Source organism: Heliangelus exortis, chromosome 2 (genome assembly GCF_036169615.1).
Source record: "Heliangelus exortis chromosome 2, bHelExo1.hap1, whole genome shotgun sequence".
NCBI lineage: Eukaryota > Metazoa > Chordata > Aves > Apodiformes > Trochilidae > Heliangelus > Heliangelus exortis.
The window spans coordinates 3956026-3978361 of NC_092423.1; the positions used below are offsets into that span (position 1 = coordinate 3956026).

A 22336-nucleotide genomic window follows, 5' to 3' on the forward strand; every position below is an offset into this window, starting at 1 on the left:
TTTTGTTGCCCTCTGTGAAGAAAGTAACAGCCCAGAAAACATAGAATGAAGAGTTAGATGCAGAGCAAGGAGAAACAAAGAGAAACTTTAAGAAGGGAAAATTCAATGACAGTTTTTTCCTCTTGTTTCTTATTTTTATTTCAATCACTTAGATGCTTTAGATGGAAATGCACTCAAGTGCCAAGTGTCAGCAGCAAGGGTGAGGATGTAGCAAACCATTTCAGCTTGCAAATTCAGGTGAAAAGGAAACCAGCTGAGGGGAAATTGCCTGGAGTAAGAAACAGGAATGATGAGTCCTCTCCTGCATCTCTGCACAATGCCCTGTAGCATTTTAACCAAGGGGTACCTGCATTTGACCATTGCCATGGTAGTGCCAGTGGTTGGTTGTTCTTTCTTTAGGTTCACCAAAAATCACTATTTCAAACAGTGCTGTCTTGGTTTGGGCCAGGATAAAGGTGATTTTCTGTCCTGTACTTTTGCTTTCAGCTCAGTCTCTTGTAAGGAGCTGCACTTGCTGAAATGAACAGCAAGTTTCTCAGTCAGTGGCTGCTCTGGGACTGATAACTCTGGGTGTTTAGAGTTACAGCTGGGAATGGGCTGCAGAACCAGGGACACTGCTCAGCTCTGAGGAACATTTTGCCCTCCAGAAAGAGTAAAAAGGTCCCACCTGAAACCTCCTTTGGGGAGGAATAGACAAGAGAGATGCCAGAATTGACCAAACAGAGGATTCCATCCCATGCACCTCATACCCAGGAGTATTTTGAGGCATCACAAGGGTCAAACCCCTTCCTGCTTCCCCTTCTTCCCCTCTCCCTGTTTGCTTCAGCATCCTGGGAGGATTCCATCCCTTCCTCTGCCTGTGCTCCTGATCCATCCCAGCCTGAATCTGTGTGTTCCTGCCTCCAGCTCCCAACTGCTGCTGACCCCAGGATTCCAGCCTGGACTTTCCCAGGGCTGCCCTGCAGCCTCGGGGGTGACCTGAGAGTTATTGGGGGAAAGGGGGAGGAACGTGGGATCAATTTTCCTGTAGATTTGTATAGATTTAGTAATTTTTCCTATTTCTCATTCCTGTTTCATTAAAGCTGTGTAGTTTAGTTTCCAACCCATCAGTCTCTCTCCCTTATTCTCTCTCATTTCTTTATCAGGGAGGAGAGAGAGATTAATAGAGAGCAGCTGTCACTTGGTTTAATTGCTGGGCCAGTGTTAAACCATGACAAGTGCCTAAATGCTTACTACAGAGTGGTTTAAAAGATTGGGAAGCTATGAGTTTTAGAAAGCCAGGTACCATGTCTTGGTGTAGTCAAAGCTTTTGTTCCCCACACTATCACAGAATCATGAAACCACAGAATGGGTTGGGTTGGAAGAGCCCTCAAAGCTCATCCAGTTCCAACCCCCTGCATGGGCAGGGACACCTCCCACCAGCCCAGGTTGCTCCAAGCCCCATCCAACCTGTATTTAAACACTTCCAAGGATGGGGCAGCCACAGCTTCTCTGGGAAACCTGTGTCAGGGTCTCACTACCCTCACAGTGATTTCTTCCTGAAGTTGAACCTAAATTTACCCTCTTTCAGTTTAAAGCCATCACCCCTTGTTCTGCTGCTACCTGACCTCTCATGGTAGAACTCTTAGGTTGCTGGTAGGCTGGAAGGCTTCTGGAGGAATTTTTCAAGACATTGCACATCACAAACTTCCTGAAACTGTAAAAGAAGGACTGGGAGCCTGACACGAAGCATCCAGGACTCCTGGAGATGCAGTATTCCCTTTTTTTTCCTACTAATTTCAACCTAAACCTGTATCTACCTATTTCTTCAGCAGGTGAGATGTTCTGTCTCTCTTTTAACAGTAGTTTTCTGAGGGCATATGAGAGAGGGACATTTATATTCTGAAACACAGTCCATATTTTGATAATTATTTTTTGTCACGTTGGATTAATTACTGGAGTAATTTGTCACATTATATTAATTATTGGATTGATAATTCACTTCTGAGAGGCAGAACAGGCTGTCTTTCATTAAAGAAAAATATGATCAGCACATCATTGTTTTGGTATCCTAGCAAAATTGGCTTTGTTGTACAAGTCTCTGTGTGACAATCCATGAGGAGAAAAATGTTGTTAGAAAAATGAAATCTGTATTAGAAATGAGGACCCAGATCTCGTGAGAAGAAGACCAATTAAATTAGAAAGCTTGCAATTTGGATAGAATTGCCTCTAATTTTTTTTTTTCTCCTCCCAAAGGCTTCTGTTTGCTTTGGATTAAGATGTGTGCTTATCTGTCTAAGGGAGTATCCAGGCCTGGAAATTGAAGAGACCTCACATGCTAGTAAAATGGACCTAAATCAAGTTATGCAAATAATATAAAAATCACATTTTTATACTATGACATAAAAAAGATGGAAAAACCATCTAGTTTTGTTGTTTGCCTCTTAGAGTCACAGCCACCCATAATGGTTCTTGGTCTTGATGATGTTGCTTTGTTTTAATATTTGGTGATAGTTTTAAAAAATGCCTTAGCTACTAAAAATGAACAAAAGTCATCAGATTTTCAGTTTTGTGGTTTCCAGCTTACAGTAGAAAGAATGAAAAAAAAACCAAAACAAAAACTAAACCCATATCTAGCTCCCTGGCTACAAAGGAAACCTTGAAAATGTGATCAGGGAGCACTTCAAAAGAGAAAAAAAAATTGGCAAAAAGACATAACTTGTTTATTGTAGCAAAGCAAGGCAGGTGAGTGACAGGCTGGAAGTCCTGAATGTTGGAAGGTAATTACCAAGAAGGAGAAAACTGGTCCAGCCAGAGAGAGTAAAGACAAAGAAACACATAAACTGCAGCTTAAAAGAAAATTTCTAGCCATCAAACTATTTTTTTCCTGAAAAGACTCATGGGAGCCTCACAAGTTAAAAAAAGCCATTTTATTGCTTTGAAGAAGGAAAACACAAGAGCAATTCCACTGGAAGTTGGGTCCTGATGCTGACCACTGCAATGCCACAGAGCTCCTAAGGTGAAATAAAATAATTCCTTCCCCTTCTTCATTTTTGTCTCTGGATTCTTAAGTCAGTACCACAAGCTGGGTTTGGTTTTTTTTTGGTGTTGTTTTTTTTAACTGTCAAAACTGAATGGCTGTTTAGTCATAGGATTAAAGCTGCTTTTACTGTATTATCTGAACAAAGAAACTGTTCAGATAAGGAAATTCATAATAGGGAACTTTTTCTGTGGTAACCACTTGTGATTTTAAGGGTACACACTTTTTCCACATGTGTATCACCATCTATTGACCTCAGGAAAGAACCTCAGAGCTTTTTCAGTGGTAACCACTTGTGATTTTAAGGGTACACACTTTTTCCACATGTGTATCATCACCTACTGACCTCAGGAAAGGCTGAGGAGCACGAAGAAGATTGAGACAGGATCTACTCAGAGCCCCACAGTGACAAGCTGAAAGTTAGCACATGGAAGCTGTGACAAAAGAAAAAAAAATTGTATTTTTGGAAACCAGTTTTCACTATGAAGATAGTCAGAGAGAACCAGAGAGGCTGAGAAATCTCTGTCACTGGAGATATTTGAAACCAAGCTGGACAAGGTTCTGAGTAGTCTGAGCTAAGATGGCCCTGATTTGAGCAGGGACCAGGTCATCTCCAGAGATCCATTCCAGACTTTGTTATTCTGTCCTTTTAGGATTATGATTCTAAATTTTATGAGCAATTGAAATTCTTAACTGGAATCTAAAGGATACTTGGGGTCCTTTGTGAAACTGACACAAGTTTTTTTTTTTTTAAAAAGCTACGTAAATAGCTACAGTGACATTCGTAGTGATTCTACCTTAGTAATTGCTTTATCTTACTTTTTTCTTAGTAATTCCTAATATTAAACAAGGTCACCCATCAGGACACACCAATACAAATACAAGACCAAGGAGACTGTTGCTTCCAGAAGTAAGTAAATAAGAATTTTTCAACACTTGTTTGTCTCATCTTTGTACCATGCTGTAAATGTCTCAGATCATGTAGCTTAGAAGTCTATGACACAGATGAATTTTCTTGGAGATCCCATGCAATTCCTCCCTTTGACATCTGACAGATAAGTAGATGGGAGCAGAGCAACTATTTGGGCTAATGGTCCCTAATTTGGCAGACTTCCACACTGTGAAAAAGTAAGTAAAAGAATAACTATCTGTCTCTCGGGAGTAAAAATAATGATTGCTAGACACACTTCATAAATTTTTTTTCCCTAATTTCTTCTTCAAACTGTTAGAGGGAAAATTAGATAGAAGCCTGAATGGCAGCATGAGGGAAATAGATGACTGTGTCTGAGTAACCAGGCACATGGGGGATTTGTTGCCATCAGGACTGATGTGTGCCCCTTCCCCTTAGCTATTGCCAGACTTATCCATCCAGGTCTGTATTCATCAGTTTTGCACAGTAGAGCTTGTAGATGTAGATTGTAACAAAACCCCCATGAATTAAGCCACTTCAGTTGAGGTATGTTCTAAAAAAAACATTATAAAACCTGCCTGTTATCTAAAGTTATAATTGGTAATAGTAAATTTATTTATAATGAATGTATTTATGCAGCCCTTCAATATGGTAAAGTTTTGGAGACAATCATGGTTGTTGATATAATTGTCCTTAGGCAGAGAACTTAGATGGTTTCTCCCTGTCCTGGTTTGGGCCAGGAAAAAGGGGATTTTCTGTCCTGTACTTTTGCTTTCAGCTCAGTCTCCTGTAAGGAGCTGCACTTGCTGAAATGAACAGCAAGTTTCTCAGTCAGTGGCTGCTCTGGGACTGATAACTCTGGGTGTTTAGAGTTACAGCTGGGAATGGGCTGCAGAACCAGGGACACTGCTCAGCTCTGAGGAACATTTTGCCCTCCAGAAGGAATAAAGAGGTCCCACCTGAAACCTCCTTTGGGGAGGAACAGACAAGAGAGATGCCAGAATTGACCAAACAGAGGATTCCATCCCATACACCTCATACTCAGGAGAAATTTGAAGGATCACCAGGGTCAAACCCCTTCCTGCTTCCCCTTCTTCCCCTCTCCCTGTTTGCTTCAGCATCCTGGGAGGATTCCATCCCTTCCTCTGCCTGTGCTCCTGATCCATCCCAGCCTGAATCTGTGTGTTCCTGCCTCCAGCTCCCAACTGCTGCTGACCCCAGGATTCCAGCCTGGACTTTCCCAGGGCTGCCCTGCAGCCTTGGTGGAGATTTGAACATTATTGGGGTGAAAAGGGGGAGGAACCTGGGATCAATTTTCCTGTATATTTGTATAGATTTAGTCATTTTTCCTATTTATCATTCCTGTTTCATTAAAGCTGTGTAGTTTAGTTTCCAACCCATCAGTCTCTCTCCCTTATTCCCTCTCATTTCTTTATCAGGGAGGAGAGAGGGATTAATAGGCAGCATCTGCTATTGGGTTTAATTGCTGGGCCAGTGTTAAACTGTGACACTCCCAAATTCCCTATGAAGTCAGAAGCAGTGACTTCAGCACCAGACCTTTAAGGACATTGACTACACGTGTGAATTTTCCTGCAAAAGCCTCAGTATTGGTTGCCTACCTCAAATATACTTATTTTCAGGAGACATTATTAACCAGCAGAACTTGCCATGTATTTAGCAACAGAACATTCTTTGTCCCTGAGAGGTTGGGGTGATCCACGTGGTGTGTGCTCCAACTGCTGTAATCTCCTGACCAAGAACCCAGTAAAGCAGTGGGTGGTTGTACTAAGGAACTTAGAACACTTTGACTTAGAACCATGTGAAAGTTATCCAGCACGGTCACTTTGGCTTAAAAGCAATGTGGATTTGCCAAAAGGGAATAGTTTTACCCAAAGTGTCCATCCTGGGAAAGCTCCTTCTTTAGAAAAGTTGCATACTTTTTAAATTCTTCAAATGTACTGACTGATATTTTCCCACAGGAAAAAAAAAATTCTTTACTTGAACTGAAATCTTTTCTTACTTACATTTATAAAGTTAAAAATGTTTTCAAAGTTTGAGCTTTTTTGATACTAAGAAATATTTAAAAGAGAATACTGTGGCTGGTAGAGAATGAATGATCTCTGGTGTGGGCAGGAGGTTCTGGTGGCTGACATTTAGATTAAGAGATCTAAAAGACAAGAAATAGAGATAGAAATCTGAACTTGTTTTTTTTTTTTTTGCTTTTTTTTTTAACCAAAGGACTGCAAAAGGCTCTGTTCTTAAAACCATACAGTAAATCACATCTGTTTCTGGGAAAGAGACTGTGGTGGCCAATCTTTTATTACACTCTGTTCCCCCTCCTAAGCCACTGGAAATCCTTGGTGAGGAATTGTGTCCTCATCTTTACAAACACAAGCAAGCCCACACAAAAGGAGATATATTTTAAGAATACTACACCTAGAAAACAGGCTAGGACAACAGGAAATTTGCATGAACTAATCTCTGAAAAGCTGAAAGGACATTTATTCTCCTCTTTCATATGCTTGCAACACCTCCCTTCTCTTTCTTCCTATTTTCCCTCCTACTCCTTTTGTTTAGACTATAACCTTTCAAGAAGATTGTCTCTCATTACCTGCTTTTGCTTTAATGAGACTCTTACTTCTGTAGAAATCTCATCTTATGGCATTAGTAGCCATTTATCTATTAATTTAGAATGCAATTTGCTGCAATATTCTGTTACTTGGCAGGATTTCACTTCCAGCAATGAACGAGTTACATAAAAGTCTGAAAGCATGAAACAGCAAAAGCTGCTTTGGGACACCTTCCCCTAACAGCAGCAACAACAAAAAAAGTCACTGAATGGTTTTGAGCAGATCCCCAGCACTTTCAGGAGAATTTGCATATAATTTTTGTTTGGTTTTTTGCTTCCTTTACCATCAGATTTATAATCTCCACGACAAACAATAGTCTTTGAATGTGACATTTAGTGCTATGAACCCAAGATCTTCCATTTCAAGAGGATGCCTATTTTTTTAATTTTCCACTCAGCTCAAGGTCTTTACCTTGATCCTAAAGAATCATGACTTTTTAATTTTCTTTTTCTGTGTATAGCTGGGACTGTGAACATTCTTCATCTTTTGGAGATATGGAATTGGCCACTGACACCCCAGCTAATGATTATTTTCCTTGTGTGAGTAATAGCAACATTACCTTGTGCTTTCAAAGGTTCCACACCTGTAATGACAGAAGAATAAAATCTTGACAGCATCTTACATGTTTGCACACTCTTCTTTAAATATTTCAGGAACATCACAAGAACAGAAAAATAAAAATGCATCATTTTTGAAATAAACTTCAACAGGATAGACACAGAAAGAGCATAATGCCAGGAAAGCTGTAAATTGGTTTCAGCATTTTCTAAAATATGTTTGGAGCATGATAATTTCTCAGTAAATGAAGAAATTAAAAACAGATGGCCCAGAACACAGCAGCTCTGTGAAAAGGCTGACATTAGCCCACTTACACTTCCTTTACCTGACCTAGCAATTAATGAGTAAAGATTGCTTTTGAAGCTTCTCACCATGAAGAACTACTGACTTATGGTTGCAGAATTTACATGTATGGGTTCCTCTGTGAGTCTTGATGGAGACAAAAATATCATTTCTACAAAGTTTACCTTTCAAAGATTTACATTCATCACCTCACTGAAGCTTTTGGAGTGGGATTCAACTGAACAACTCAAGATCTCCACATTCCAGCTCATCATCTCCATCTTCCCATTCAGTAGAGATCTACCCAATGCAACCAGGTCATTAAAGGAGAAATTAATCCTCTCCTGAGAGGACTGAAAATAAGTTAGAGAATTGAAGCAGAAAGGGGCTGTTTATTTCCTTTAAGTAATGGCAAATGTGGCCTCAGTTGTGCTACTCAAAGACCCTTTCTCAGCATCCAACTCTGCTCAGGTGAGACCTCACCTGGAGTGCTGCATCCATCAGCACAGGAAGGACATGGAGCTGATGGAGAGGGTCCAGAGGAGGGGCAGGAAAATGTTTAGGGGCTGGAACACCTCTGCTGGGAAGCCAGGCTGAGGGAGCTGGGGGTGTGCAGCCTGGAGAAGAAAAAGCTCCAGGGAAACCTAAAAGTGACCTTCCAGTATCTGAAGGGGCTACAGGAAGGCTGGAGAGGGGCTGTGTGCAAGGGCCTGGAGTGATGGGATGGGGGGAATGGTTTGAAATTGAAGAGTAGATTTAGACTGGATGTTAGGAAAAAGTTCTTTCCCATAAGGACAGTGGAAAAATGGCCCAGGTTGCCCAGGGAGGTGGTTGAGGCCTCATCCCTGGAGATGTTCAAGGTGAGGCTTGAGGATGCTCTGAGCACCCTGATCTGGGTGAGGGTGTCCCTGATACTGCAGGGCTTGGACTGGGTGACCTTTAGAGGTCCCTTCCACCCCAAATTATTCTATGATTCTATTCAATATTTTCTAAAGAATAAACCCCACACATTTATTCAGAGGTGAGAATTGCACCTGCTTATGTAAAGAATGAAGCATTCCAAAGAATTTAAAAAGCCTTTACATCTTGAATTTACTTTTCTCTCCAAATTAATGTAACTTCATCACTACCACAGGGGCTAACTCTGGACTACAGTTGAAAAACTTTTTGCATCAGGAGAATGAATTCTTCAAATTTTTAGTTAATCTCCAAATTTCAATCTATTACCAGGCAAAGCATCCTTGACATTTAAGAGCAGTCTTTTTCTTCAGTTTTCAAGAGGAGAGTTTGGTGGAATGATTCACACTGACAACTATTTACTATTGCTTAAATTGTTACTCTAGGTAGGATGAGCTGTAGTAAGACACTAGGTAGAGGCTTGTAGCTGCAGGGAAGACTTAGCACTTCTGCTAAGGCTTAACAAACTCATCTTCATGCCCTCTGACAGTTCAAATTTGCTACTTTTCACTTGACAAGGAAACCTTTAGATTGTCAAAGCCTTTCAGAAAAATGTAATAGTGGTGGAGGAAAAGGATGTGTCCATGGCCAGCTCACTGAAGTCCAGGATATAGGTACCTACTCATGAATTACAATTGCATAGCATTAGCTTTTAATGCAAAGGATTAACAAATGCAAATAACAAGAGGGTTTTCTATCAAATCTTTGCTTCCTTTTATGTAGACTGCCTTTTACATAGATTTTTTTTCCTCTTGGGTGGTAGATCCTCTGCTTTCAGCTTGGCCTCATTGACATATGAGGAAGTTGCTTGATGAAAACCTTCAAGTATCTCTCATGCATATTTACAACAGCTTTTTAATCTTTTTTGAACACTGAAAAGGGCTGGAGACAGAGTCATTTCTTGGAGACAAAGGAAAAGAAACTCCATGCTATCCTGAGGGATCTGAGAACACAGAGAGAAGCAGATGGATAATTTTATTTTGATTTTCAGGCAGAGGTGGTTAAACCAGGAAAAAAACCCACTCTGTACTTGATGACACAGATCTTATCCTTCAAAAACAGCTTCTTTCACTAAATATGGATGGCACTAGAGAATCAGTTTACTGTTAGGGATAGACCAGGAGTAGTCAAATGGCCAATATAGAGGAAACAGAAAAAAATCTTACTATTTGGAGAAAAAGCTTGAAATGGTCCAAATTCCTTTTCCAAAATCTCTCAGCAATTTTTATGAACATCTACAGCTCAGCAGGATCTATTTTTGCTCCAAGCATGTGCAAAGTCTAAGTGTCTAGCTGACCAGGCTCCTCCATGCTTGCTGTGCTTCCTCAACCAGTTGCCAATAGGACAGATGTTATAACAATTTTCCTCCTCTCCCTATTTAATCTACTATTTAAAATGTTATAGTGGCTGGAAGAGTAGAGTAGTTGCAGGCAGAAGTTGGTGAAGGTCTTGATAGCAGTTATTTAGACATTACCACCACCTTCTCTCCTCCAAAAATACAGTCAGGTGGTCCCAGAAGTATTGTGATTTAATTTTCACATTGATTAAGTTCATAGGGGAGAAAAAAAAGAATAAAAAACCTCTGAGAACTACAGAACTTGAAGTGTTTGTACCAAATAAAACCATCTATAAAAAGCTGACATTTCTTTTTGAAATTTAGTGTATTTTTGTAAATTGCAAAACACTTGGAAAAACAGAATACTTTGTTTGCAGATCAAGAAAGTAATTTTATGCAGTTTCAAGAGCTCTTGCAGCTTTTCAATTGGTTTGAAAAAATGTGAAGATATTTTTTAGTCCAAATGGACTGGGAAAAGTTATTTAACCACACTTCTCTAGTTGTGGCACACAAATAGATTTTTTTTTATTTTTTAAAATCAATCACTTCCTAGCAATTTGAAGTCTTAGTGGACAGGTCTTCAAATAGGTTTGAAAGAAAATAGCATTGTATGTAGCTGCAGATTCCTGCAGGTGATATCCTTATGGGTAAAGAAAATGCAGGGATAATTTAAAAAAAATTTTATACACCTTAATGCAGTGATCTGTGGGTTAACAGATCTTAATAGTATTGTCACACCACAAATATTGTAGTGAATATGATGGGTCTTATATAGCCTTTTTCCCACTGGGATAAAAGAGAGTTCTGGAGCCACAGGGAACTCTACAACATCTTATTTAGAGTATCTTAGGAAGTCACCAGTCTCATAAACTCCTCGAGCAGGGTCAGCAAAGTAAAAATAGGAACACTCTGAATTCATGTCTGTCCAAAATCCTGTGGCTTAGCTTCAATCCACCTTCATCATCAGCTTTAAAACTCATCTGCAGATTTTCAGCTATCTCCTGACACAGGAGCAGTGGTCTTGGTCACAGTTCCCATCTCATGAATGCTTGGGCAAAGGAGGGCAGAGTCATCCCAAACAGCTGGAACCATCTCTGTGCTGAATCCTTGCTGATAACTGCATGGTAAAGCCACACCAAAAGTGGAGCTGTGGATGTCTAAAGGGACTTCTGGCACTTCCAGAACTTGAAAGGCAAAGTTTCACAACTTGGGTGGTTATTCAAGAGCTCTGCAGACTCCTAGGCCTTAGTGCAACAACCATAGGTCTAGAGGATTGCTTAGACTTGACTTTGGGGTTGCTAAAATGCAAAGAGGAAGACTTCAGACAGTTATAGACTTGGGCATCATGCTCACCACTGGCCCTGGGACTCTCCTCATGCAGTATTTAGGAACCTTTACACCTGAGGAGGTTTGTGTCCCATGTGGGATAAATGTCACCTGGTGACAGTCTTGGGATTCATCTACAGAAAGGAGCTGATCTTGAGTCTGTCTTCTGCAGTCCTGAGAGACACCTGGAGAAAAATGAGTTGCTCATGTGCATGATTAGTGCTGTTTGTTCTTGGTTAGTCAAGATGGACACGTGAGGATGGCAAATATCATACAGGGTCTACAGGACATTTACACACTTTTGGGGAGGAAGCTGGAAATCAGGTAAAATTCACAGTTATTTCCAGATTAAAATGTTGTGGCTCTGTGTCATGGTTTAACACCAGGCCAGCAATTAACTGAATGAGAGATGCTCTCAATCAACCCCTTCCCCTGATAAAGAAAGGAGAGAGAACAAGGGAGAGAGACTGATGGGCTGGAAACTAAACTACACAGCTTGAATGAAACAGGAATTATAAAAAAGGAAAAAATATAAGTATATAAAAAATATATAGAAAACTGATACCACATTCCTCCCTTTTTTCCCCCCAAGTAATGCTCACATCACCCCTGAGGCTGCAGGGCAGCCCTGGGAAAGTCCAGGCTGGAATCCTGGGGTCAGCAGCAGTTGGGAGCTGGAGGCAGGAACACACAGATTCAGGCTGGGATGGATCAGGAGCACAGGCAGAGGAAGGGATGGAATCCTCCCAGGATGCTGAAGGAAACAGGGAGAGGGGAAGAAGGGCAAAGGGAAGGGTGAAGGGACTTGGCCCTTGGGATCCCCCAGATATGAATATGACACATATGGGATGCAATACTCCATTTGGACAATTTTGGTCATTTCTCTTGTCTACTCCTCTCTAAAGGAGGTTTGCAGGTGTGACCCTTTTCCTCCTTTTCTCTTTCCAGAGCATGAGATGTTCCTCAGAGCTGAGCAGTGTCCCTGGTTCTGCAGCCCATTCCCAGCTGTAACTATAAACACCCAGAGTTATCAGTCCCAGAGCAGCCACTGACTGAGAAACTTGCTGTTAGTTTCAGCTACTTAGAAGAGGCTCAGCTGAAAGTAAAATTACAAGACAGAAAATTCTACCCTGGCCCAAACCATGGCTTTGTGTTTAAACAGTCCTGTCCCAGGCCTCCACTGGTAATGAGCAGATATCTGGATCTGAAGGCACCTAAATCATTTCTGAAGTGTGACCTTCAGTCTGATTTTCAGAATGTATATAAATGGAGGTCTGTTTTTTTTTAGTGTGTCAGCAGTTTCAGTGATAGCTGTGAGGTTTATTTAATCATAAATTATTAAACATGCTACATGCATCAGGCTAACATGATGTGTCTTAGATTTTGAATTCCATTTAATATTGTGAAAATTGTTTTCACTTCACTCCTTTTTTTTTTTTTTTTTTTTTTTTCAACCACTCATCACCTTATTTAGATTAATAGTAGCTTTGGGGAAATTTTCCCTCAATATCTTTTGATCTGGGCCTGGGAATTGAAGTGCTGCAGCCTTCCTTGTCTCCATGCCTGAGACTGGAAGCAGCACTTAAATGTAAAGGTGCAGCCAAGGATTTTGGAAACAGAGTCACACGCTGTTTTATGTAAATTCCATTTAGAGTAGCATAGAAATTATATGGGTAGAAGAGAATAAAGCAGTCACCCAGAAGAACTCCAAAATTAAACATCATTTCTCCTGCAGAGCAACATTTCATAAGAGGATGAAAAGAGTATTTTAATAGGAAGAGGACAAAGAAAGTTAATAAAAATGAATTATTTTTTGCCCCTCCGATGTGACACATGCATTTCTGATGAGGAATTGTAGTTGTTTGCCTTCACAGGTAAAAGAAACTGAATGAAACTTTTTACAGAAGTGGGGAGAAGTGTAGCAGGAACAAATGGCTGTGAGTTAAAAAAAAAAAAACAACAAAGAGCTGCCCCACCCCTAAGTAATTGCACCTGCAGATTATTGGAGCAAACTGCTGGAGCATAAATTACCTTTACCACCTTGTTATGTTTATAGAAGCCAGATAAGGAACACTCCTAAAGTTATGATTTAGTCAAACACAAAGTAGACTTTAATCAGTCAAAGGTTTCTGCCTCATTTCAGAGCCTGGAAAGCAGATGGACTTCTACCTTTAAAGGCAATGCAGGTCCTACTCCTGCCCAAGGAACCCACCAAGCATTGGTGGGGTATGAGGATGAGCTGGAAGGTGTTTTTCAACCTATAGATTTATCTCTGCCTCTTTTCTAGAGACAGATTGGAGCATTTTAGTGATTTGCTCCTCTGCACTGGTGTGTTCACAGCTGGATGCCCATGGTTTCCTGAGCAGAACCAGGTCTGGTCCTGAGCATTTCATACTTCCAGGGAATTGGAATCATCACAGCCAAGAGCAGTATCCAAGGTTTACCTTCCTTACATAATCTTCAAGTAGCACAAACCAGTTTTCTCAGCAAGTAAATTTTGTGGTCTGGAACAGAGCCAGCCCAGGGGTGAAGTGAATCTCCTGTTCTGCAGCCACAACTCCCACCCCCAGCTGGGTACAGATGAGAAGGCTGCTGGGATTAGAGGGAGAGAGATGGGAAGGATGCTAAATCCTGCAGCCCACACACTGAAAAGCTCACAAGGTCAGTGCTCAGAAAACAGAGCTCTCCCCATCCTTAGAAGTGATTAAAAGCTTTTTAAATCGTGAAGCTTGGAAAAAGTTGAGAAGGTTGGAGAGGTGGGGAGCCTGATTTCCATGAAGAGAGAGCTGGTAGGAATTAAAGCCTGGTCCAATATTATTGCAGGTGGTTTATTATATGTTGTGTTTGAACTTCTCCTTTCTCAAGCTCTGAAATGAGCTGAATGTGGCTTACCTCAGCTTTTCAAAGATCAAGGACACCCACAGCACAACCTTGGTGGGAACACAGCCACCCACTTTTGGCTGGGAGGCAACCAGCAGTTGCTAAACTTTCTTTTTCTCCCACTCAAGGGTCCTTCTCCCAGGAGAACTGGACTCCTCTGCACCCCTCAAATCCCATGGATGTGGTCCCCAGGATTACCTGCTGGCTGGGTGACCACCAGGGGGTTTCATGAAGAAAAGGATGACACATTCTGACCTGACAAAAGTCAGTGAATTCAGTGAATTTCAGTGAATTTAGGCTGTAGGGAAGAGTGAGATGCAAATATTATGTCACCTACAACTTGTAAACCTTTATAAAAAACCCAGAATAGCTGCTCCCAGTATGATTTTTGGTGTTTAATGGGTTTACTCATTTCCTTAGGCCTGTGCTCTGAGATCCCAGGGAAAGGATGGGTGTGGGCTCCCGAGTAACACAAGCAGCCTCATATTAACCCTAAATGATGGTTTAGGCTGTTCTGAAAATAATGTCCCCCCCCAAAAAAACCTGAGGGATTATCAATAGCAGCAAAATATCAAAATCACCTCATTTAGGTCAATCAGAATCTGGTTCCTTTGAAAAGAGGGATATGGGATATGTTTCACCAGGGCTATTCATAAGCCAGAATTATCAGTTCTCAGAATCTATCTGTGAGCCTCCAAAAGGGCCCAATGAACAAGATTAGGGGTTGTTTTGTGTGCTCTACAAAAGAGCATTAGAAAGCTGATAAAAGAAAGGGAAAGGCTTAATTTGGCTCAAGATTACTTGAAACAAAGATATGAACAAAAGGGAACAGGAAAGCAACAGCAACAAGAAAAATAATCGAGTTTAGCTTGAATCAGGAGCAAAGCTTGACAAAGGGATAATTAAAAATTGCAAGTTATGATGGGAATTTTTATTAAAAATCCTAGAAAGACCTATCCGTCTTCAGTGGAATGTTAATTTATTGAGGGATAAACCAGGTGAAATATATCTCTGTAGGGAAAACCAATGTGTTCAGATTTGTAGCACTATGCAAAACATATTATTCTTTTTTTATTTCTTGTTTTCCCCTTCTGTCTTGTTCAGGATACCTGCTTAAAGGTTAATCTCAATCAACTGAATGTTTTCTAGTGACTGACAGTGGCTTTTGGTGTAATTTTGGGAGGGAGACACAATGCTATCCAGGGACTTATTTATTTTTGAAGTTTTCTGTTCACCTAAATTTCTCCAATTTTAAAAAGCATTCTGCTCTCACATCACACCAGGAGTTCAATACCTTAAATTATGCTGTATTAAAGCAAAACCATGGAACTATTCTCATAACATTTCACCCTCAATGTGTGTGGAACCAAGCCAAGAAAACACAATGAGAAAGAGCAGAATCCAAATGAGGATCTGACAAACATTTATTTTTAGCCAGGCTCAAGCCTGTCTGTATTTGAGTGCATCAAAGCTTCAGCCATTCTGCTTTATTTTTTTTTTTTTAAATGGTCTTCAAGGACTCTCCTGGTCAGTTCCTGCATCTCTTCCAGAGGGTGCTGATCTCCTAAGTCTCTATTCCTGTTCTGCAACTATATTCCCATCTCAGGTTTTTTGTATTTTACATAACTAAAACTTGTGTAGTGCACTGCAGAACTGTTGTACCCCCCAAAAAAACTTCTTTGGATTTGGATGGAAGTCACCACAAGTGCATAAATTGATTTTTTTTCCTTTCTCAGCATGTTTCAAATTCATATTTGCATCCTGCTTAGGTGGTGAGTAGGCAGAGAAACTTCTCTTTATTTTAACTACATCCTTTCCTAATGTCTGAAGAGATTTTAAGGGCAGCAGTCAGGGCACATTTGGAAACTTGGGAGGATGAGGAAAGAAATTTCAATTTCTCAGGTACAATGTCCATCCCATTCCAGACAAACAGCAGCCTGACAGCCCTGAGTCAAGGGATATAGGGGGATGGGAATTGTCCCTCTACAGACTCAGATGAACAAAAAATTCAATGGTTGTGTTTTCTGTCCAGGCTACTGCTTGTTTAGATGGATTAAACTGATGGCTTGTTCAGATGGGTAAAACCCTTGCCTGGTAACTGAGGGAAATTGTTCCTGCAATTCCTGTAGACTGCTGCTGGAAGGCAAGATCTTTTTGTAGAAGGTACAGGTAAAAAAAAAAAAAATATATATATTTTTTATATATATATATGTGTTTGTGTGTATAGATATAAAATATACATAAATAAAAATATAAACAAAAATATAAACAAATATATAAACAAATATATAAACAAATATATAAACAAATATAAATAAATATAAATATAAATATAAATATAAATATAAATATAAATATAAATATAAATATAAATATAAATATAAATATAAATATAAGAGATAGAAATAGAAATAGAAATATATATAGAAATAAATAGAAATATATAAATATATATATATACATATATGTCTGTTTGTGCAGGTAAAAAAATACATCCATTTTATCCCTTTACATTCTTTGAACTGCCAATTATTGAATGAGGGTATTTTGAAGCTCCTTTGCTTGTTTCTGTGTAGTCATCAGCTGCAATTCACCATGACTTCACTCCAGGGAAACATTTGCCTTTTGTTTCCAAAGCACTCTAGGAACCTTGCTCAAAATGTTTCAAAATACTAAATAAATAATGAGTCTTCCACCTAAATCATTACAAAACTGATCATTCAGTGAATCATTCTGATTTTAACTGGGAGACTTCATGCTAGAAAATGTCTTGTATCAGTATTTATCGTGACCCCTGCAAACCACAAACTTAGGAAAATTCCTAAGAGATAAGTGAAATTGAGTATGTTTAGGTTTTTTTTGCAACCATGATATTATTCCAGTGATAGTACTGATACCTGTTTTTACTTAAAATGTTATATATTATGGAAAACTTAAATCTTTACTTAAACCCTACAAAATAGATTTGAAGGAAGAATATGGGATGGAAAAGAACAAAATAGTTTCACTTTCAGGGAGGGATGAACATTCCTGGAGATGAGAATTGATTCCTCTCTTTCCTTCCCTTTGCTGCCAAGGATCCAAATATAATTGGAATAATCCAGAGGACACCAAAGTGTCACAGAGCTTGCAGGAATTTATATTGTGTTTATATTGCTCAGGGTGCTGCAAGACATTTTCTCACATTTCTGGAGCTCAGAACTGCCTCTTCAAAAAAAAAAAAAAAAGTTTTATTTTCTCAGTTTTATCAACAGGAAGATCTGAATTGAGTATCAAATCAATGTCTCTTCAAAACTCTACTCTACTGGAATGATCTTAAAACATGGTTAAGTCACCCATGGCCATTAAAATTGATCAGGCCAGAAGAATTATTGGAGTTGGCACTGGAGTTTAATTAGGAAACCTGATTTAACTTACATGTCCCCTTTGTTTCATGGGAATGTGACCATAAAATATCAGTCATGAAGTCTGAAGTGCTCACATCACAGATATCTCTAGGAACAAGTAGTTCTTTGCCTCTTAGCAGCAGGAATCATTTATCTGTAAAACAAATACTGAGTCCAAATGGGCCATGTTTTCACCAATAATTAGTTGCTTTAATCACAGCAGCTGTAGATTTTAATTTGCTCCTTCATCAACAAGGATGAAAGTGTTCAGCAGCTCATGGGATGCCATTTCAGAGAGATTTCAGTGGCCTCCAAGAAGAGGTGTTTTCCATGTCTACATTTTCAATCACTGTCGTGGTTTGAGAGGATCAGGATAGGAAAAAAAAACCTGTGTTGGGATACCACCAGAGGCAGCCAAAGAGAAAAATTCAATTTAATGTCACTGGTGGAAGAGCTGAGCTAATTTATACTTGCTAATGAGCTACCTTGAATCTATTGCCTCTCTTCTGCTACAATAATGTTTGACTTGAAAATGACTCTGAGTAAGGTAATGGTTTTTATTCACAAGGTCATGCATTACACTTAGGGAAAGATATTTTTAATCAGTGAGCTTTGTGTTCCAACTGCTAAGTAATTCTCTGCTTACTTTGTGTTCCAGTCATTGATAGATTTCTGGGAAACTTTGATTACCTTCAAGCTTCTGTCAGTGGGTTTGAAGAGCAATGCAGGATTTTCAAGGAAAATGGCTGTAGCCCACCAAGTTCCAGACTGGCTCTGAACTGCTGCCAGAATTCAGCTCTTCAGCTCTTCTCTTTCTTTTCTACCTCTGTTTCTCTTGTATCCCCCTGAAGGGTTAAGCTTCCAAAAGAACTGTTTTTCTTTTTTTCTTTGTTCCTGTCATATCCAGCACATATCATCAGCATCAGTGATAATTTGATTGTAACTGGAGATCTGGGCATATGCTGAGATCTTTGTGCTATGGTCACCCGTCAGGTATTGGTTCCTCATGTATTATTATTGAAAAAGGCTTTGGTGGACTGAAAGCTTTGGCCTTTTTGAATTAAGTCAAATCTGTGAAATTCAAGTCAGCTTCTTAAAGTTTTTAACAAAGAATATTCATTCCATTGAAAGAGAATAAAATAAAATCCTTGAGATGTCTCTAAGTAGGAGACTTTTTACTTTTTTCTTTCTTTTTTTTTTTTGACTTACAGATTTTTATGTTTAAAGATAGTAGAAAATGACTAACACTAGAAGCATTATTCCTATTTCCTTGATGAAGTGGAACATAAAACTAAAGGTTTTATTCCATAACATGGTGAGAAGATCACTGTAAAACACTCCATTCTTCTGACCCTCCTAATAGAGGTGAACCCTGCTTAGCATGTGTCCTTGTCTTAGATGTCCCCAAAACGTTAGCCATGTGAAGAAGGTTCTGAGACCTCTGTCCATCATTACATCTATTGATGGCTCTTCTGTTTCTTTTCCATCTCTGTTTCTCTTGTATCCCCCTGAAGGGTTAAGCTTCCAAAAGAAGTGTTTTTCCTTTCTTCTTTGTTCCTGTCATATCCAGCACAAAAGGCTCGTGTGTACTTCAGCAGTGACACCTTGCATTACAATAAACTCTGGAAAAAAAATCACCAATTAGAGCAACAGAGGGACACAGTGACTTGGAACACATTGGTTTGAGTTGGAAGGGAAAAGGATGCTGTGAGGAAACTGTGGGATGCAGTGTGGGAAGGCAATGTGACTTCCCAAGGAACACATCCTTCTTGGCCTACAGATGTGCTTGAGCTTCTCTTAGGTGATTTCATATTTGATTTTATATTCTGCTGATGCCCAGGGCTGAGCCACATCAAAGCAGCACCATGTGCCTGTCTATCAGCAGTGGAATTCTCCCCTGCTTTTCCCCCAAACCCAGTCTCTTGCCATGGACTATCACTAAGTACCTGGTGATGCTATCACTGCACTAAACTGGAAAGAGTGAGAGCAGCACTGCTGTGGCTCTCTGAGGCCACAGGGAAGTTTTTAAAAACAGGGATCCCAAGCCCAGGTGGAGCACTGGAACCATCCTGACCCTCAAGTTGAAAGTTGGGACTTCCCAAAGGGTCTTCTCTAGGTGTAGCTCTTTAAAGAGGTCACCAACAGATCTCCAAGGAAGGAAAACTGCTAATCACTTCTTGTTTTCTCTTTTGTTTCCAGAACTCTTTGATATACTTGAAAAGAGCTGATTCCTCTCACATCCTGGATCCCTGCTGGGAGATGCCTGGCCTGCAAGTCCTGATGCTTTGATGGTTGTGGAAACTCACACCTGAGTGGCTGCTTTGGGAGGACAAGTCTAGGACTTTGTCCTTGGCTTGTCAATAGACTTTTGATTCAGTTCTTCTGATTCTCTTTGACTGCACACTTCAGAAGAATGGATTGAAAGATCCAGCAGGGATGTATTGAAATGGCAGCTCAGAGCTAATCAGAACCACATGGCAAGTGTGTAGGATGCTGGAAAAAGAGCAGATGAGTCACTTTGTTGAGGAGGATCTTTTTGACATTTGGTGTTGTTTTATCATCTAGAAAGTGTGGCCACTTTTGAAAACACAGATGAGATCATCTGTGTGCTTATCTCTCATTAAGACTATTATACTGCTGGTTCTCCTTCTGTTCCAGCCTCGAGTACATTTCTGTTTATAAATTGTGCCAGTAGTTAGTAGCCAGTGCCTACCAGCCTAGCAGAGCTCAGTGTACCCATGCATCCCAACCAACACCCTAAAAAAATTCCCTGAAGTCCTATTAATGCTCTTGTCTCACATACAGCAAACACTTGATTTATGGAACTTCAGTTTAAACAGTGTTTGTCTGCAGAGATGCTCCTAAATGTGATGCTGTTCTTGGGATCTTACCTTGCAAAGCAATTACAGAAAGAGACAGGCATTCTGCAGGCAGAGATATATTGCAGTGCTTGAGCCTCTGGTTAAGCAGTTAGATAGTGAAAGGCCATTGCAAGATGGTGAGGGCAGGGAGAAAAAAAGTTTAAAGTTCTCTTCTTAATTTTTTTTTTTTATTGCAGAGAAACATAAATGAGAAACACTGGGAACTCGGGAATTTTCAGCATCCCATAGTGACTTCTATCCTTCCTTTGAACTAAATAACATTAAGTTACCTCCTTTCAGACAGTCATTTTCTCTGAAACAGGTAACAGAGAGCTCCTGGGTGACCCTGGAAATGATTTGAAGACCTTTGTGGTTCACAGGCTCAGTAAAGGATAAAGGGCTTAAAACATCAGGGGTGAATGAATAACAAAGAAGAACCATAGGCAAGCATCTGAAATATTTAATTGCATGCTGAACTTTTATTTATTGAGAGAGAATGTAGATCTTTCCCCCTGAACTTTGTGCAAATTGCCACAATATTTTTCCAGTGTCTTGGGCCTGGGTTCAGCACCATGATGGATAGTTCAATTTACTGAGTAAGTAAAGAGAATGTTAGACACTGATCTTCTGATTGGACTCAATTGCCAGTGAGACCTGCCCTCTGAAGTTTACTAATAAGAATTGATCCAGCTATTGATAAGGATTTAAAAGGTTGATGCATGAGGTATTGAATTTAACTGCTCCCAAGCTGCTGTTACAGAAAATGTGTGAGGCTGTTTCATGTTCCTTGCAAAATTAATGAATATAATCTCTATATCAAAGGACATTTGTAACCTATTAAGGTTGGGGCACACCTTCTTCATGCTAAAAAGGTGTGACAGTTTGAGATGTGGGAGAATAAAACCCATATATCCCTGATGTGCATGGTGGATAATGCATTCAACCCCCTCATCCTTCTGAAGGTTTCAAAAATTAAGGTTAAAGTTTTGAAAACTTTGAAGAAAGGAACAGTTTGAAAGTCATCACCTAAGGGTCTTAGAGAAGACCCTTGAGAGAGAGAAGCAGAGAGAAAGAAGCAGATTGAAAACAGCTCTGATCTTTTGGTGTTGTCACGATTTAAATCACAGTTGGTGGGGCTGGTACCGTCAGTGTGCTGATTTTTTTTCTTGTATTGGCTCTCACAGGTACAGAAAGCTCAAGATTTCTCCTCCCCTCAGCCTTTGCAAAACCAGAAATCCATCAGCACACTTTCCTTAGCAGTGTGGCAAGTCAGACACAGGCACCAGCACTGGGGTGTTCATGAGAAAAGGTGCAATGGGGCAAATTTTGGACAGATTTATTCTCAGCAGCTCCCCAGAGGGATCTGTAGGGAGCTAGAATATTTTCTTTGCACTTTTAAACCCCTTATTTTCAAAAAAAACGTCACAGTTTCCCAAAAGCTTGAATAATTTCATGTCCTTTCCGGGTGCTACTCTGGAAAAAAACTCTGGGTTTGTCAGAAGCTGCTTTGTGGAGACTGAGTCAGTGTTTCCTCTGCCATACTGCTCACTGAAAAGATAAGTAGTGATACCACTATTTTTTAATTAGTTTTTGTGGGTTTATTTATTTATGATTTGTTTGCTTGGGGTATTGTTGGTTTTGTTTGTTTTTTAGATTGAAAATTCCCACAAAAAAAAAAACCCTTTTACTCAAGCATTGAAGATGCCATAAAATAAATAAATTAAACCATTGCAGCAGTGGTCCATATGAGAAGAAGAATAAGACACAGTTTGTTTATGACTATTGGACATGAAGTTGTCAACTGAGAGCATTCTGCTTTGTTCCTGCATCTGACAGACAGCCTTTTGTTGCTGTACACTGAAATATTTCTGGCTCTCAGCACTACTCAACACAAACAGGAGTTGAAAGGGGAAGATTGAGAGAAGCAATTAGTGCACTAGAAAGACATCGGAGGAAGATGGGGTGTTTCTTACAATCCTTAGCAACGTTTACACATAAGGTCTGAGTCTATAAGACTTTTCCAGGCTGAGAACCTTTCAATTTCTTTATGTCCATCCTACCTGCACACCATAACTCATCTGCTCCTTCAGAAGGGCAGATCCTGATGGCTTTAGCACGTTATGTTCAGCTTGGTGTCCTACGTGTTGCTGCGTTAAAGCAAGTCCAGAAATTTGGCAGAAAATAAACTCCT

The 22336-nt window shown here is 39.9% G+C and overlaps 1 long non-coding RNA gene across 2 annotated transcripts; it reads left to right on the forward strand.

The window, feature by feature from the left end:
* Positions 1–15794: 15794 nt before the first annotated feature.
* Positions 15795–19941, forward strand: LOC139791978 (uncharacterized). 2 transcript variants are annotated; one of them, XR_011724110.1, is made up of 2 exons: positions 15795–16067; positions 19484–19941. It is a non-coding gene; the product is annotated as an uncharacterized lncRNA (long non-coding RNA). The 2 variants fall into 2 exon arrangements; XR_011724111.1 differs by having other exon boundaries at positions 15795–16061.
* Positions 19942–22336: the final 2395 nt, after the last annotated feature.